The sequence below is a fragment of the Staurois parvus genome, unplaced genomic scaffold, assembly GCF_062004578.1.
Source record: "Staurois parvus isolate SC_StPar_1 unplaced genomic scaffold, SC_StPar_1.0 ptg001016l, whole genome shotgun sequence".
In the NCBI taxonomy this organism is placed as follows: domain Eukaryota; kingdom Metazoa; phylum Chordata; class Amphibia; order Anura; family Ranidae; genus Staurois; species Staurois parvus.
In genome coordinates this window covers 415212-432689 of record NW_028318812.1, presented here as the reverse complement: position 1 = coordinate 432689, position 17478 = coordinate 415212, and the positions used below count along the sequence as shown (strand labels likewise).

The window sequence follows — 17478 nt, the reverse complement described above, 5'->3', positions numbered from 1 at the left end:
TGGCACGCCTGGCAGCAAATGCAGAGGATGCCGGCTCTGCAGATTCTGAAGCATACATTGAGAAGTATTTGCGGAGTGTTCTGGCTGTAGAGAACATCCTTACCCTGGACCGGCTGCGTCAGGTTAGTGTTATCCTTTATACATAGCTTATTTGTTAATGCAAGTCTTTGCCAGGGTTTAATGAACAAAAACAAAAAGCCCTGCACTGCAGTGGACGGAGGGGTCTCAGTGTATGAAAATTCTGGCTGCATGCTATAGTACTTATCCGTTCCTGAACAAGATAAGGAATTAAGCGTACAGTTTCTTCCTTCCCCACTGTGTGCACTCCTGCCTTTATGAGCTGTCAGCAGGCAGCTTAAAGTAGAATTTTGGTAAGTCTATGGACAATCGAAAGCAGTAAAAAAGCTATAAAAAAAGCCTCAATGACCTATGTAGCTACAGGTATTGTGTGCGGTAATTCTTCCTTAACTTTTTACAGCAGAAAGAATTGGTTTTGTTTCAGCAGCTCACCTTGCTTCCCTTTTGCAGCAGTGACTCAGCAGCTCAGCTGCCCACTTCCCTCCCTCTCATCTGTTACTTAGCAGCTCAGCTCCCTCTTTCATCAGTGATTCAGAGGCTCCACTGTCCCTGATTCCCTCTCCCAGTAAGTGACTCAGCAGCTTAGCTCCCTTTTTCTTCCTCCCAGCAGTGACTCAGTGGCTAAGCACACCCTCTAAACAGTGAATCAGCAGCTCTACTATTCTTCTATCCCTGTTTTCCCCTGACTCGGCAACTCAATTTTTCTTCTTTCCACTCTTTAGTGAGTTAGCAGCTCGGCTCCCCCTCTTGTCAGTCACTCAGCACCTCAGTTCTCCCCATTTTCCCCTGACTCAGCAACTGCGCTCCCCATTCTTCCCCCTCCCGTCACTGACTCCGCAGCTCTGCTCTCCCTGCTTTCACATGACTCAGCAGCTCTGCTCTCCCTGCTTTCACCTGACTCAGCAGCTCTGCTCTCCCTGCTTTCACCTGACTCAGCAGCTCTGCTCTCCCTGCTTTCACCTGACTCAGCAGCTCTGCTCTCCCTGCTTTCACCTGACTCAGCAGCTCTGCTCTCCCTGCTTTCACCTGACTCAGCAGCTCTGCTCTCCCTGCTTTCACCTGACTCAGCAGCTCTGCTCTCCCTGCTTTCACCTGACTCAGCAGCTCTGCTCTCCCTGCTTTCACCTGACTCAGCAGCTCTGCTCTCCTTACATTCACCTGACTAAGCAGCTCTGCTCTCCCTGCTTTCCCCTGACTCAGCAGCTCTGCTCTCCTTGCTTTCACCTGACTCAGCAGCTCTGCTCTCCCTGCTTTCACCTAACTCAGCAGCTCTGCTCTCCCTGCTTTCACCTGACTCAGCAGCTCTGCTCTCCCTGCTTTCACCTGACTGAGCAGCTCTGCTCTCCCTGCTTTCACCTGCCTCAGCAGCTCTGCTCTCCCTGCTTTCACCTGCCTCAGCAGCTCTGCTCTCCCTGCTTTCACCTGCCTCAGCAGCTCTGCTCTCCCTGCTTTCACCTGACTCAGCAGCTCTGCTCTCCCTGCTTTCACCTGACTCAGCAGCTCTGCTCTCCCTGCTTTCACCTGACTCAGCAGCTCTGCTCTCCCTGCTTTCACCTGACTCAGCAGCTCTGCTCTCCCTGCTTTCACCTGACTCCGCAGCTCTGCTCTCCCTGCTTTCACCTGACTCCGCAGCTCTGCTCTCCCTGCTTTCACCTGACTCCGCAGCTCTGCTCTCCCTGCTTTCACCTGACTCCGCAGCTCTGCTCTCCCTGCTTTCACCTGACTCCGCAGCTCTGCTCTCCCTGCTTTCACCTGACTCCGCAGCTCTGCTCTCCCTGCTTTCACCTGACTCCGCAGCTCTGCTCTCCCTGCTTTCACCTGACTCCGCAGCTCTGCTCTCCCTGCTTTCACCTGACTCAGCAGCTCTGCTCTCCCTGCTTTCACCTGACTCAGCAGCTCTGCTCTCCCTGCTTTCACCTGACTCAGCAGCTCTGCTCTCCCTGCTTTCACATGACTGAGCAGCTCTGCTCTCCCTGCTTTCACATGACTGAGCAGCTCAGCTCTCCCTGCTTTCACCTGACTTTGCAGCTCTGCTCCCCCTCTCATCAGTCACTAAGCGGCTCAGCTCCCCCTGTCCTCCCTCCCAGCAATATAGCTCACCCATCAGTGAGTTGACAGAAAGGGCTGTGCTGCATGACAGAGCTGTATAAATTTCAGAACAAAATATACATATCCTTTTGGTAAACAAAACAGCTCCCATCTATGAATTTCATCTGTGTATTTAGCTTTTCGTCTGCAGTTCTGCCTTAAGATCAGCATAGGCTACTTTAGAATCTGAAGTCTTCATGTCTAAAAAACCATAAATTTGCATTCCATTTTAATTCCACAGCCATACGCAAACAAAACTTGGTACATTTATTTAAACTGTAGAAACCATATCCCTCCGATGTTCATCTTCTCCGGTTCACCCATTGGGGTATGCATATTTTATGCACATGTATAACGTTGAAGACCAAAAAGAAAAAGTTTCTGCAAAGACTCAAAGTGTTGGACCTGAGCCAGAACGTTCAAACCTGTATCTGTTATGCCAATAGAAAGGATTTGTGTTGGTACTCGTCATCATAACACCCCAGGAATGTGTTCTAGAGATTCTGCCACAGATCTGTCTATAGTGGTGCTCAGAATAGTTTTTTGTTTCTTGTATACTGGATTTTTTATTTTTTCGGAGCCATAGATCAGGGTGCCAGAAACGTTATAGCGGTTCTCCAGGAGAGGGTTAAACTCTTTCCACCTACAGAAGTCACAGTGAAGTGACATACAACTCATTAACTTCATGCGACAGCTGAGGGCTTTGTGAAGCCAGAGGCCTTATCTGAAATCAACCAATGCTGAGACCGACTAAATATTCGGGGAGTTTCTGACCCAGATACCTATTCAATTCTGTGATAATCTATGGCAGTGCTCCTTTTTTTTAACAAGTAGTTCATCTCAGCATGGTGACAGATAAAGTTTCAGCCTTTTAAACAGCTCTTCACTGTCCCCTAGAAGTTAATAAGCCAAAGGCTGTGTGTGCCTGCATCCCTCTGTGAATATGTGGAAAAAGCTTTAACGGCATTCTGGAGAATCTCTTTAACACTTTTCACTCCACCTCTCCTGCAGGCATTCTGCCCTATAGGCAGAGGGTATCGCTATCCATGCCGCTTGGATGAAGGCAAGTCTGGGGCTTTGAGAGAGAAGACCCAGCCCAGACGTAACACAAAACGGCAATCTGACCTTCCCTCTGTCAGGTGGGAACAGAGCAGAAGAGCATCAGCTCCATCCATATTGTTCCAGCAAAGCTGGGATGATCTAAAGATCCCACTAGAGAACTTCAGACTGGCACCACGCAGCAGCAGCCCCCTACGAGATAATGATGAATACAAAGATTATTGGTCCAGGCGAGTTGACTTTTTTTCTGGCCAATGATTGAGCAATTCAATGCAACATCATTTTAACCTCAACAGCCGAATATGAAGAACTTCTTTTATTGTCCCAAACACTGCATGACTTGGGGAAAAACTAGATCCTTCACAAAAGAAAGATCTCTATTGGATTGGGAAAACTGGACTTTTCTAGAAAGGACCATCTCTGTTAGATTGCACTGGATAGCTTGATCAACACAAAGCTTATTGGTCTGAGCAAGTTGTCCTGTTTCTTGGCCAATGATTGAGCAACTGAATACAGCATCATTTTAACCTCCATGGCCATACACTCAGAACTTGTATTATTGTGACCAAACACTAGACAACTTGAAGAAAAACTACTAGACCCTTCTAAAAGGAAAGGTCTCTGTTGGATTGTACTGGACAGCTTGGCTAGAATTGATATTTTGCTATGGAACTTTGGGAGGATTGTAAAGTTTGTTGTTGAACAGAGAAGATAAGTTTGCTTCATTGACCTCAAACAGTGGATCCTGATATTGGTCCATTTTAGTAGTTGTGCAGGCACCAAATAGCAGCAGATTTTTTTTTGCTGTGCGAATATCCTAGAGCAGCCTTTCTCAACATAGAGGATCCTCTGAAATAAATTTCAGCTCTCAGGAAATCTCTGCCAAAATTACTATTTCTCTTGCGTTCATTGACGGAAACAGCTTCTCTCTTTGGTGTTGGCCATAGAGTTATTGTGACACCTACAGGAGAAGGACAGTAGGCAGAAAAAGAACATGTGGGCAGTCCTAGCTAGTATAAACCCCCTCTCTGCTATAGGCAACCCAGTTGCACTGCAATCCTTGGATGTGATTTGGGTCTTCTTATGTCCACTTTGGCTCCCAGGGGTCGGATTCTTTGTTTGTGCCTGGCGGCCTGCTCTGACACTTTTCCTTCATGGATCAGGCAGGCGGTGGTTCCTAGTTATATCGTTGAGGGTGGGGTTTCTCCCTTCTCTGTTAACGGCGCACTCTATGAGGGCGATAAGTGCTTTCTGAGGTAATAGCATCAGGCATCTGTGTCCCAAGTTTTCAAGGCAGGTCCTTGGTTGTCTATGCATACTTTTCCATGTTTAATTGGTTGATTTCTTTTTGGCATCTTCGAATGCTTCCTTTGCCCGTGAAAAATTTGCAGATGGCTGGTTGACGTTCCTGGTTTGCCCAGTGAGGGTTCCTTTCAGTGGGTTACCTTTTTTGCTGCCTGTTTTGTATGTGGCTGCTGTTTTATTTTCCTACATCTGTATGAAGTGCTGCTTTGGGATGTCCCTATGATCAAGACTGAAGAGAAGCTGTGTTCATCACTGAACGTAAGCAAAAATGGGATTATTTTGTTGTTCTATACCGTAAACAGGGGCGGACTGACCATTTGGAAACTCTGGCACTGCCCGAGGGCCCGGGGTCAGTAGGTGGCCCCATGAGATGCCCCTTGTACCTTTTTCATAGGCTTTTTTGAGTTTGGGTAAGGACACAGGGGCTCCATGATCCCCTATTGCCCGGGGGGCCCCATGAGTTGTCAGTCCGCCCCTGACCGTAAAATTCCTTCTCTGAGTTCATTGCCGAACATAGCACCCACCCCTCTTTTGTCTTGTACTGCTTGGTGAATAACTGGCTTGCCTATAGCAGAAAGGAAGTTTATATCAGCTAGGACTGCCCATAGGTGGTGCTGTGTTCTTTTTCTGCCTAGTGTCCTCCTCCTGTAGGTGGCACTATAACCCTATGGTCAAGACTGAAGAGACACTGTGCCCATTAGTGAACTCATAGAAAGGGATTTTACGGTGAGTACCAAACAAATCACGTTATCTACAGCTTTTGGTACCTCAGTGTGGTGGTCCGTAAGGAGAATGATTCCTACATTGGTAGTCAGTCGGAATATTGTTCTCCTTACAGATCGCTAAAAAAAAAGATCATTGGTGTCAGTGGTTCCATATCTGAAAGACAGAAATTGCTCAAGAAACCCCCGAGTAATCTCTGAAGGAACCCTAGAGTTCCACGGAAACCTGGTTGAGAATAGCTGCAGAGTCTTTGTAGACTTTTTTTCTGAAGTATTTTCTATGAAAATAAAATGGCAAACTGGTTTATATAAAATATGCAAGCTCATTGATTGTAAGGGGTTAACAGAGTTTATGGTTACTGACTTAACAAAACTAATTCAAAGAGAAAGCTGATTCCTTCTCTATTCCCATCCAGTAGACTTTAAACCGACCATAAAATGAGTGGAATTCGTGGACAGTAACAGCCAATAGTGCTAACCTGCAATAGTCTATCCATGTGTGGAGTTGGAACAATAATATTGGCAAAATTCTGTTGTGAACCATAGGCTGTTTGCATTTTTTTTTTTTGTTCTGTTTGTTTCTCCTGTTAGCTGACAAATGGTCTGTGCCCCCATAATCACATATGTGTGAAAAGGTGCTCATCTGTATAACTATAACTCGTAGGTTTTGTTTATATCATTCATTGAAATATTGTAAACTGCTATGGGTGCTACCTCATTGCTTGTACTTATGGTGTTTAAAGAAGCACACTCGGATCATTTTCTAGTAGCATTCGTATTATTATTATTATACAGTATTTATATAGCGCCAAAGGGTTTGCTCAGCGCTGTACAGTAGCAGGGGGACATAACATGAGACAAGACAGTAACAGTACACTACACGAGGGGTTTGAGGGCCCTGCTCTTTCGAGTTTACAATCTAGGAGGGAGGGGAAGGTGGCACAGGAGGAGATGGCTGTGGAGGATGGAATGGTGGGTGGAATGAGGGAGGTTGGTTGTGAGGTGAGGTCGGGTGTTAGGAGAGGTTGGGGTAGGCTTCCCTGAAGAGGAGGGTTTTCAGGGTGCGCCTGAAGGTAAGGAGGGTAAGTGACAGTCTGATGGATTGGGGTAGGGAGTTCCAGAGGATGGGGGAAGTCCTAGAGAAGTCCTGCAATCGGGCGTGGGAGGAGGAGACCAGGGAGCTAGAGAGCAGGAGGTCCTGTGAGGAGCGGAGGGCGCGGGTAGGGTAGTATCTGGGTATTGCTTCTAATACATTTCCCTAGCAGCTGATTTTCTCTTCTGGACCCGATTTGATGCTATTTTTCAAGTTCGTCTTGATCAACAGATTTGTGTGGATTGGTAACTCCCAATCATATCAAAACCTACAGTAGGAAATTTTCTTGTAGAGAGTGAAACTTGGTGTCCTTTACACAGAAAGAGGACTAATGTTTTGATTTCGTCACCCATTGTTTGGGAAGTACTTCAGTATTAAAAGATTAATCCATCCAAAACATAAATTGGAACCTCACTCAATCAATATGGACTATGTTTAATCCTTATGCTGCTAGCATTAGTAACTAGATAGGACCATATATTATATTTACTTGTTAAACCCTTTTTTTTTTTTTTAACATATCTTCAATTACTCCCTGGTTTTTGTGCCTAGGCAAATTATATCATACATCCCAGGAGTCTCTGGACGAGGAGGAGGGACTTTCTCAGCTAAGGCAGGTGGATTGCAGATTCCAGGAAGTGAATTCATCTGCCCTTATTTAAGTTGGCAGTGGGCAGAAATGCTGGAGGGGTGTTTTTCAAAGCGATTTTTCAGGAAAATAAAGCATGGAGATATGGATGAATGTGAGAGTTTGCTTTGAATATTAAAGCGAAGCTCTATCCAAAAGGGGAAGCTCTGCTTTAAGGACTGCTCCCCATTAAGGATTGGCACCTCTTGGGAGCGGGTACCCAAATTTGACAGGTATCCGCTCCCACATCCAGTCCGATCGCCTAAGCCAGGGGTAGGCTACCTGCGGCTCTCCAGCTGTTGCAGGATTACAAGTTCCATCATGCCTCTGAAAGTCATAGCTGTAACTGTCAGTTTGGTAATGTTGCAATGCCTCATGGGAAATGTAGTTCCACAACATCTAGAGAGCCGCAGGTTGCCTACCCCTGGCCTAGGCGATCGGAAGCGAAAGGTGTCCTCCCTGTAGTCTTTTGGGACATGTGACAGATCCCAGAAGACTACAGGACCATTCATGAAGCACAGATGGCCGTCTCCTCCCCAGATATTTGTTTAGGGGATTTCAGGGGTATCATCATATGTGATTTCCTCCTTGCTCTGGGCTAGAGGAGTGGAAAACTTATCTTGCCCATTTCAACCACGGTGACTGCATGTCATTGTTTTTTCTTTTTTTCAGCGAATCTGTATTTTTTTTTTTTTTGCACATTTCTATACTTTCTTCAGTGTTAATACCATACCAGTGTTTTAACTAAGTGCATGCAAAGTAACCTGGTCAATGTATATGCCTCCTGTTTAATCTGACCATAAAGAAAAATGTGAAATTAATTGTTTTGTACACTTGATCGTGAATTCATCTGTAAAGTTTTATAAAGCATGTTCTTCCACAGAGATATGAACAAAAATAAAGCTCTAAAGATTGTAGTATTATACATTGCTAATGTTAAAGTAGAACTTTTTGTAGTTTTTCTAAGTTCTCCCTGTAACATATTTTGAGTACCTGTTAATTCTGCTAGTAGAGCCATTATTTTTACACTTTAACAGGGTGACAACACTGTTCATTCTGAAGAGAAATTCACTGCGGATCTTCTGGACATGGGCCAGCTGAGTCTGTTTAGCATCATTCCCGGAGTATTTCCTTCATACAGGCATACATGGCATATATGAATGGCTTGCACCACTTTACTCGTGTATATAGCAACGTTATCATAAACACAAGTTCAGCTTATGGGTGCCCAGGTGGAGGAAATATGCTGGGAATATTGATGAACAGGCTCAGCTGACCCAAGTGCAAGACCCCTTAGATGGACTTCAAAATGACTAACAACTTTGGTACCTATGGTGCAGCTATAAAAGCTATGGAAGCATTGTTTTGTAAAGATTCTGTAATGGCAGTTATTTAACATATCCCCACTTTCTTACAGCTTCCTGCACCTTATCTGTAGCCTTCACTACACCTGTAGCATGTCCCCAGTCTCTGGCCATCTCCAGCAGTGTCAGCAGTCTCTGACAATCCTCTGTAGCTCAACATATACTGAATATTGTGTGCAGCCTCTTTGGGATATCAGAGGCCAAACTTTAGTCTCCCTACTTCTAGTAAGTGGAACACCACTGGTTTAAACCATTGTAAGCACTCCTGTCAGTGTTCTATGGTTTGTACCAACCCATTTAACTGCCACTTTTGCTGGACAGCTTGGTCTGCGTGTAAATGGGAAAAAAATATAAATAAAGGCTTTTTTTATATAGTAGGTAGATGTTAGAAACTAATAACTGTATCAATGCAAGACCAAGAGGCAGCTTTTCCCATCCCAACCCTTGAAATAACATTCCGGAAAATGACCATATCTGCAACTGCAATGATACCTTAGTCACTAAGGTATCATTGCAGTTGCAGATATAGTCATTTTAAGGCTTAGTGAGCTGGTCAGTGGGAATACCTTAGTGAGATGGTCAGTGGGAAGAATGTTCCTTACACTTGTGTACATTGGGCAGTATTACCCCCGTACTGATAGCTAAAACGATCAATGGTGTCAGTGGGAACTTATCTGAGATGCAGAAATTGCTCAAGGAACCCCTAGCAGACTCTGAAGGAACCCTGATTGAGAAACCCTGCTCAATACAATCTATATACATATATATCCATACAATAGACCAATTCAAGTTAGGACAATTAAAACAAAAAATGTTTTGTGCAAAATGGTGTTTCATTTAGAACAGGTCCTCCACACTGCTGGAACCCTAAATGTTCACTGGCTCACCCTGCGGATGATGAGAGAGCTTTTATTTGTTCTTTGATCACATGAAAACAACCAGCATGTTTCTCAGGCCAAAAGAACTCCTGCTTCATCAGGGCTACAAAATTGAAAAAAAAAAAATCCACAGCGTGGATGTACAAATCTCCCACTGCTGACTAATATTCCCATGGCTGTCAGAATACCAGCATAGTGACTGCGGCTGATCGACTGAATTTTTTCTGCCTGGCACGCTCCGTTTTTTTTTAGACAAAACTTGCTGAGCCAGATGGCATTTGCAGGGCCATCCATTATTCAGATACATCCAAGATGCAATGACATTGCACATGCTAGTGACGCACTTTCATGGAACCCACAACGCACCAACATTATGCGACTTTGTAACATACATATGCAGAAAAAAGTGCAATAATGATAAAACCAAGAAAAACTCTACCTAAAATTGGTTGAGCTTTGATAAGTTTCACTCATCCAACTTTGGAATACGCTACTTTTAGGGGCAGAGTGTCTGACCAGTACTAGCTGTGGCTGCTAGGAACACAGGGCTGGAAGCCCACTGGGACACACTGGGAACACAGGGCTGGAAGCAGGCTAGGACACATTGGAAACACAAAGCTGGGACACATTGGGAACACATGGCTGGAAGCAGGGAGGGACACATTGGGAACACAGGGCTGGAAGCAGGCAGGGACACATTGGGAACACAAGGCTGGAAGCAGGCAGGGACACATTGGGAACACAAGGCTGGAAGCAGGCAGGGACACATTGGGAAGACAAGACTGGAAGCAGGCTGGGACACATTGGGAACACAAGGCTGGAAGCAGGCTGGGGCACATTGGGAACACAAGGCTGGAATCCCACTGGGACACACTGGGAACACAGGGCTGGAAGCAGGCTAGGACACATTGGAAACACAAAGCTGGGACACATTGGGAACACAAGGCTGGAAGCAGGGAGGGACACATTGGGAACACAGGGCTGGAAGCAGGCAAGGACACATTGGGAACACAGGGCTGGAAGCAGGCAGGGACACATTGGGAACACAGGGCTGGAAGCAGGCAGGGACACATTGGGAACACAAGGCTGGAAGCAGGCAGGGACACATTGGGAACACAAGGCTGGAAGCAGGCAGGGACACATTGGGAACACAAGACTGGAAGCAGGCTGGGACACATTGGGAACACAAGGCTGGAAGCAGGGAGGGACACAAGGCTGGAAGCAGGCAGGGACACATTGGGAACACTAGGCTGGAAGCAGGCAGGGACACATTGGGAACACAACGCTGGAAGCAGGCAGGGACACATTGGGAACACAAGGCTGGAAGCAGGCAGGGACACATTGGGAACACAAGACTGGAAGCAGGCAGGGACACATTGGGAACACAAGACTAGAAGCAGGCAGGGACACATTGGGAACACAAGGCTGGAAGCAGGCTGGGGCACATTGGGAACACAAGGCTGGAAGCAGGCAGGGACACATTGGGAACACAAGGCTGGAAGCAGGCAGGGACACATTGGGAATACAAGGCTGGAAGCAGGCAGGGACACATTGGGAACACAAGGCTGGAAGCAGGCAGGGACACATTGGGAACACAAGGCTGGAAGCAGGCAGGGACACATTGGGAATACAAGGCTGGAAGCAGGCAGGGACACATTGGGAATACAAGGCTGGAAGCAGGCTGGGGCACATTGGGAACACAAAGCTGGAAGCAGGCTGGGGCACATTGGGAACACAAGGCTGGAAGCAGGCAGGGACACATTGGGAATACAAGGCTGGAAGCAGGCAGGGACACATTGGGAATACAAGGCTGGAAGCAGGCTGGGGCACTTTGGGAACACAAGGCTGGAAGCAGGGAGGGACACATTGGGAACACAAGGCTGGAAGCAGGCAGGGACACATTGGGAACACAAGGCTGGAAGCAGGCAGGGACACATTGGGAACACAACGCTGGAAGCAGGCAGGGACACATTGGGAACACAAGGCTGGAAGCAGGCAGGGACACATTGGGAACACAAGACTGGAAGCAGGCAGGGACACATTGGGAACACAAGACTAGAAGCAGGCAGGGACACATTGGGAACACAAGGCTGGAAGCAGGCTGGGGCACATTGGGAACACAAGGCTGGAAGCAGGCAGGGACACATTGGGAACACAAGGCTGGAAGCAGGCAGGGACACATTGGGAATACAAGGCTGGAAGCAGGCAGGGACACATTGGGAACACAAGGCTGGAAGCAGGCAGGGACACATTGGGAACACAAGGCTGGAAGCAGGCAGGGACACATTGGGAATACAAGGCTGGAAGCAGGCAGGGACACATTGGGAATACAAGGCTGGAAGCAGGCTGGGGCACTTTGGGAACACAAGGCTGGAAGCAGGCTGGGGCACATTGGGAACACAAGGCTGGAAGCAGGCAGGGACACATTGGGAATACAAGGCTGGAAGCAGGCAGGGACACATTGGGAATACAAGGCTGGAAGCAGGCTGGGGCACTTTGGGAACACAAGGCTGGAAGCAGGCTGGGGCACTTTGGGAACACAAGGCTGGAAGCAGGCTGGGGCACATTGGGAACACAAGGCTGGAAGCAGGCTGGGACACACTGGGAACATAAGGCTGGAAGCAAGCCTGGGATATACAGGGAACATGAGGCTGGAAGCAGGCAAGGACACATTGGGAACATGAGTCTGGAAACAGGCTGGGACACATTGGGAACACAAGGCTGGAAGCAGGCTGGGATGCACTGGGAATATAAGGCTGGAAGCAGGCAGGGACACATTGGGAACACACACTAGGAAACGGTGGGGACTACACAGGAAAAGTCTAGAAAAGTTGCTAGAGAACAGAAGAGGTCTGCCTGCTCGCATGTGGACATGTTAATTGAACACCCAGAAGCATGCAGGCAGGCAGGCCCTTAGAACAGAACTTGACAATGGAGTGATGGAGGTGCTGGCAACCATTAATTGGCTGCATGCAAGTGGCATTAACCAGGGAAGAAAACCTGGCGCTGATGCCTAGAACCGGTGGGTGTCACATATAATATGTCTTTGCCCCTCCCACAAGGCCACAGAAAGGACTAAAGGTCCCATGGTATGGGAATGTTTCATCACTGAAGTCTTCAAAGAGATTTATACAGCCAGCATGTGATTCACCCAGTGAAATGTCAGTTTTAAGTTGAACTGACTTTTAAGACGTCATATCGTACATTTTCAGGTTTAAATGTTACTAAAAAGCTTTCTAAACATATCACCTCCTTTTTATTGGATTCTTTGAGGTGGCTGAAATTTAGTTTTATAATATTGCATTACATCCGGAGCCCAGGAGCCCAGCCTCTCTCTCACCTGCTGTGAAAATGTATTCATTACTTTTTATATCCACATAAAGGGCATTTCCTCCTTTTAACCTGCGTCAGGAAGCAGCATTTTACATCTAGGCTTGAGTCAGAGCTGGCGTCCTGCCGAGATCACAATGATACTTGTCTCATCTCCGGCCTGCCTGACAACTGAGCATCCATTAACATGTGGCCTGATTCTCAACTAATTACAGATATGTGGCCCGGTCTATGACTCGCATTGAGCTTCTGACTGGACTCCAGAAACAGAGGACCTTAGTAAGGGAACAAACTGTTTATTGATGCAGAATTTCATTTCCTAAATGCTAAATGTAGTCAATGTCTGAGAGCTAGCTGTAGCATTATAAAATAGTACAACTTTAGTTATTTCTGTAAATTAAAGTGGTTCTAAAAGGCTTAATGTTTTTACCTTTAATACGTTTTCTGCATTAAGGTAAAAAAAGCTTCTGTGTACAGGATCCCCCCAGCCCTCCCCCACTTATACTTGCATAAGTCCGATCTCAATCAAGCGCTGTGTCCGAGAACAGCTGCTTTCCGTTCTCTCCCACCTCACTGAACAAATGTGACGGGGCCGAGCCGCGCTGTCTGTGTCTATAGATGCAAGCAGGGAGGCTCAAGATTGAGCCCGTACAAGTGTCCCCATAGGAAGCAGCTTCCTATGGGGGCACTCTCTAAAGAGGTGGAACCAGGAATTGTGCTGATGGACCCCAGAAGAGGACAATCAAGACTGCTCTTTGCAAAACCATTGCACTGAGCAGGTAAGCATGACGACATTATTTTTTAAAAAAAGTGAAACTAAAGATTCCAATTAAAAAAAAAAGCAAACATACTTGCCTGGTCTGTGCAATGGTTTTTCACAGAGCGGCCCTCGATCCTCTTTTTGGGTCCCCTGTTAGCGCTTCTGGCTCCTCCCACCCCCAACCCCTTTTCCTGCTGAGTCCCCCTGTAGCAAGCTGCTCCCGAGCCACATCTGTGTGCCTATAAGACACATGGAGCGTTGCTCAGCCCCGCCCCCTGCTCCCTCCTCACTGGTTGTGATTAACAGTAGCCAATAGCTCCTGCTACTGTGTCTCAGGTAATGAGGAGGGAGAGACCCGTGAGAGCAGCTGCTCTCGTGCACAACACTGGATCAAGATCTGGCTCAGGTAAGTATTAGGGAGAGCTGAGGGGGTAGCTGCACACTGAAGGTTTTTTACTTTCATGGATGGAGGTAAGCCACCTTCAGCCTGTAGAACCACTTTAATTCTGCCCTGCTTTCCCAAGGATTACTAGCGAGCATTCCAAGATGGCCATCACTCCACCCTATGATAAAACCAATGTATAATCATGATGCACTGTATGGCCAAAAGATTGTGAGCACCGGATCATCACACCTATATATAGGCCAAAGTATAGGCTCCAAGTTCAAGTGTTCTAGTGAAGGGTACTGTTAAGGCTACATCGTACAAAGACATTTTAGACAACTGCTCTTCCAACCTTGTAGTAACCATTTGGGGAAGATCCTTTCCCTTTCCAGCATGACTGTGCCCCTGCGCAAAAATCCAGCTCCATAAAGACATGGTTTGATCAGTTTGGTGTGGAGGAATTTTGTGTGACCTGCACAGAGCCCTGACCTCAACCCTACATCTTTGGATCTCAACTCTACTTGATTATCTTTGAGATGAGTTGGAAAAACGGTGAGCCAGGTCTTTTCATCCAGCATCAGTGTCTGACCTCACAAATGGACACATTCCCATGTAGTCTTCAAAGGTTTGTCCTGAACCCTGAAAAGTACCATCCATGCTGAGGGGGGATGTCACAAATGGTTCTTTGTCTATGACTAGAAACCTTTCATGTGACTCTGAACACAAGGAGGGATATTGGACATTTGTGATTCATCTTTAATTCTGTAGAGCGTGATTTTGTATATTTTGAGAACAATAAGCTTTAAATTAATCCAAATTCTCCTTAATGTATGCTGGTGCTGTGGATCAGAGAGTGGTTCTCTCTTCCCTGTCTTCTGGCAGTGCCTGAGGCTTCAACCTTTCTGACATGGGGTGACAGACATCATCAAACATCTTACTTCTGTAGACCTGAGGGATGACCCTGGGGGCTGCCTGTTGCTCCTCACGGAGAGACCAATCAAGAAATACAAGGCTTCCCTCACCTTGCAATTACTAAATGCTGCTAAGGCATGTATTCTGTGTTGTTGGAGAAGTGACCACCCTCCTCCTCTCTCTCCTTATGGTTCTCTAAGGTAAATGAACTTGGGGATATGGAGAATCTCATCACCACCCTATACGACAGAGAGCAGATTTTTCAGGACACCTGGCGCCCCCTTGGCAATACTTTGTGTTCACAGACGCTTACCTGAATGCCTCTTTCCGTGCTCCCTGAGTGCTCCTCTTAACCTTGACCCGATTGATCCATTCCAGGAGGGACAATGCTCTTCTGCCCTTTCTTCTGTATTCCCTTTATCTTGCCCCATCCCTCCCTTTTACTGGTTCTATCCTGGTTCTCTTTCTTTTGTCTTTCTCCCCATCCTGTTTTTGCTCTGTTCTGATTTGTTATTTTCTCCTAATGATAGCCAGTAGACCCCCTTTCACTCTGCTCTATCTTTTACACATACCCCCTTCCCCTCAGCCCCCAACCTTTCTCCCGTATCCGGCTGAGCCTTTTCATCTTGTTGTTTATTTTATGTCTCTTTGCATCATTGCCCTTGAGGCTATGGTCAGTGACTATGTACTGTGTCTATTGTCACAATACCTCCTTGATCGATGTAACATTCTACTACAGTGGTTGTACTGCCATGGCCATGGAGCAGATCCTCTGCTTCCTGCAACCTGATTCTTTACTCTCAATTTTTAATATCCTTGCATCAGGCCTTGGCTGATTTCTGTACTATGACGTTTGTATGTTGCATCCTCTCGTTTCGTTTGTATTACGGTGAACCTTCTGTTTGGTTCCCCCTGCTTTGTTGAAAATCTTACATAAATAAAGAATTATAAAAAAAAAAATTAATCCAAATTTACACTGGCATTGCTTAATGGTGCTATTTCTCATGAATATGTATCATGTGCATCTGCTGCTATCCTTAACTTGGTACATAAACAGAGCTCAGGTATGGAAGGGACCAATATATCTCCTCCCCCCAATAGCGCCCTGGGACCATCTGTGTTTTCAACCTTCATAAAGTTTTAAAATATATCCATGTATTAAGTGTCAGGTACATGGTGGTTGCACAAATTTCGCACCTCCTATCCAGTTCTTGGAAATCAACGTCTACCTTGACTCGTTCCGTGGTGATTTGATTAAGGTGTGTTCATAAATGATTGCCTATCTTCCTGACACCCAATGGAACAGAAGATGCAGCTTGGATAGGCTACGAAACGTCTTCAGTATAACAACAGGTCCAGCTAAATGTGACTATTAGATATACTTTGAATCGGGGTGATGAGAACCTTCACAGATTTATCTAAAGCTAGTCAGTTTTCTTTTTTGCCATTTGAGTCCCATTGAGAATTCCTTTCACTTCCAGTCTCATAAATGTGAGAGGAATTGAAGAACAAATCTCTCCAAATTAAGAAGCCGTCCCCTCTTCGCTGTCACTGGAACAAGTGCCACTACTTGAAAATGTTCTTTTATTTTTCTGTAACAACCCAATTTGTGGGGGATTTTTCCACTTTTAGCCCCGTGATAATGGTCACCAAGACATAGAGTGTGAGCCTCCACATTGGAAGCATAGGCAACAATAAAAACTTAAAGGAGGTTCTAGCTCTTCTCTACTCCATCCAAAAGTAAAAGCTGATATCTTAATAGGTTTGCTGGCTGTAGCTGTAAAAAATAATTTAACTTTTTCAAATACTTTATCATGTGTTGAGACAATGGAAGGTGAACAGAATACAAAAAGATAAAATGACATATAAATACCAGAGAGGGTAGGTCCCATGTCCCCAAAGCATTCTGGGTAATAAGCGTAGAGGGGAAGAGGGAAAAAATCTATATCTAAACTGGGTATGTGTAGCATAGATAAAGGAAAGGGGACAGGGTGGGAAATGGGGTAAAGCTGGCCATACACAGGTTGAATTCTGAAAGAATTTTCTTTCGAAAATCTTTTCTAAGAATTTTTGTTAGGGACCAGCCGGTGGTAGCCTCTAGCGTTCCACAGACCAGAATTCCCCGGAGCGCGGAATCGAAGTCCCGACCTGCTTGTTCACCAGAGCCCCTGATGGTGGGGATGGACTTGGAACATATCGAGACCAGGTCGCGACCCCTGGGTGCAGCCAGCCGTGGTAGAGGCACCTGTTGGTGGTATGCAGCAGGTGAGAGTCTGATGTGAGGAGGCAGAGTAAGCAAGGTCAGACAGGCCAGGTCGGTAACAGCGGAGCAGGTCGATACAAACGGCAGGCAGAAGAATACACGGGTCACGGTCCAGGTTCGGCAACGGGATCAAAGGTGTAGGCAGAAGAATGGTCAGGCAAGCCAGGGGTCAGAGCAGGAGAAGTCAGCAGATCAGGATCAGGCGGGGTCAGCAGCAAAGTAAACTCACAGAACACAGGAAAGACCATACGGCAACTAAGCACTGTCAGAATCCATTTAAATAGGGCACCCTGCGCTCCTATTGGTGCCAGGCACGCGATCGCGAGTGCGCATGCACGAGTGCCGCTGCCGTTGCGGATGCCCAGGTCCTAGCACCCGCGATCCAGCTCGAGATCCCTGACAATTTTCGTTAGAATTTTGCACCATTAGCGGGTCACAGAAATGCCCGATTTCCGTGTGACCATCAAATTTGAGTGACTGGGCATGTTGGAAATTTTTTGAGAAAGGAACAAATTTCTAATCAATGATGGGAGAATCATGCGGGAAATATAAACAAAAAAGAAGTGAGCATGGGCTGTGACCTGGAAAGAAAAGTAAATTACTAGCCACGAAA

The 17478-nt window shown here is 46.4% G+C and overlaps 1 protein-coding gene across 1 annotated transcript in view; it reads left to right on the top strand.

Moving 5' to 3' along the window:
• The first annotated feature begins 6 nt into the window (after positions 1-6).
• The window catches only part of LOC149441183 (kinesin-like protein KIF13B), an 88450-nt gene continuing 70978 nt past the window's right edge, over positions 7-17478 (top strand). The window contains exon 1 of the mRNA XM_089657652.1: positions 7-122. The gene's annotated coding sequence lies outside the window, so the exon portion shown is untranslated. The remainder of the gene's footprint in view (positions 123-17478) is intronic.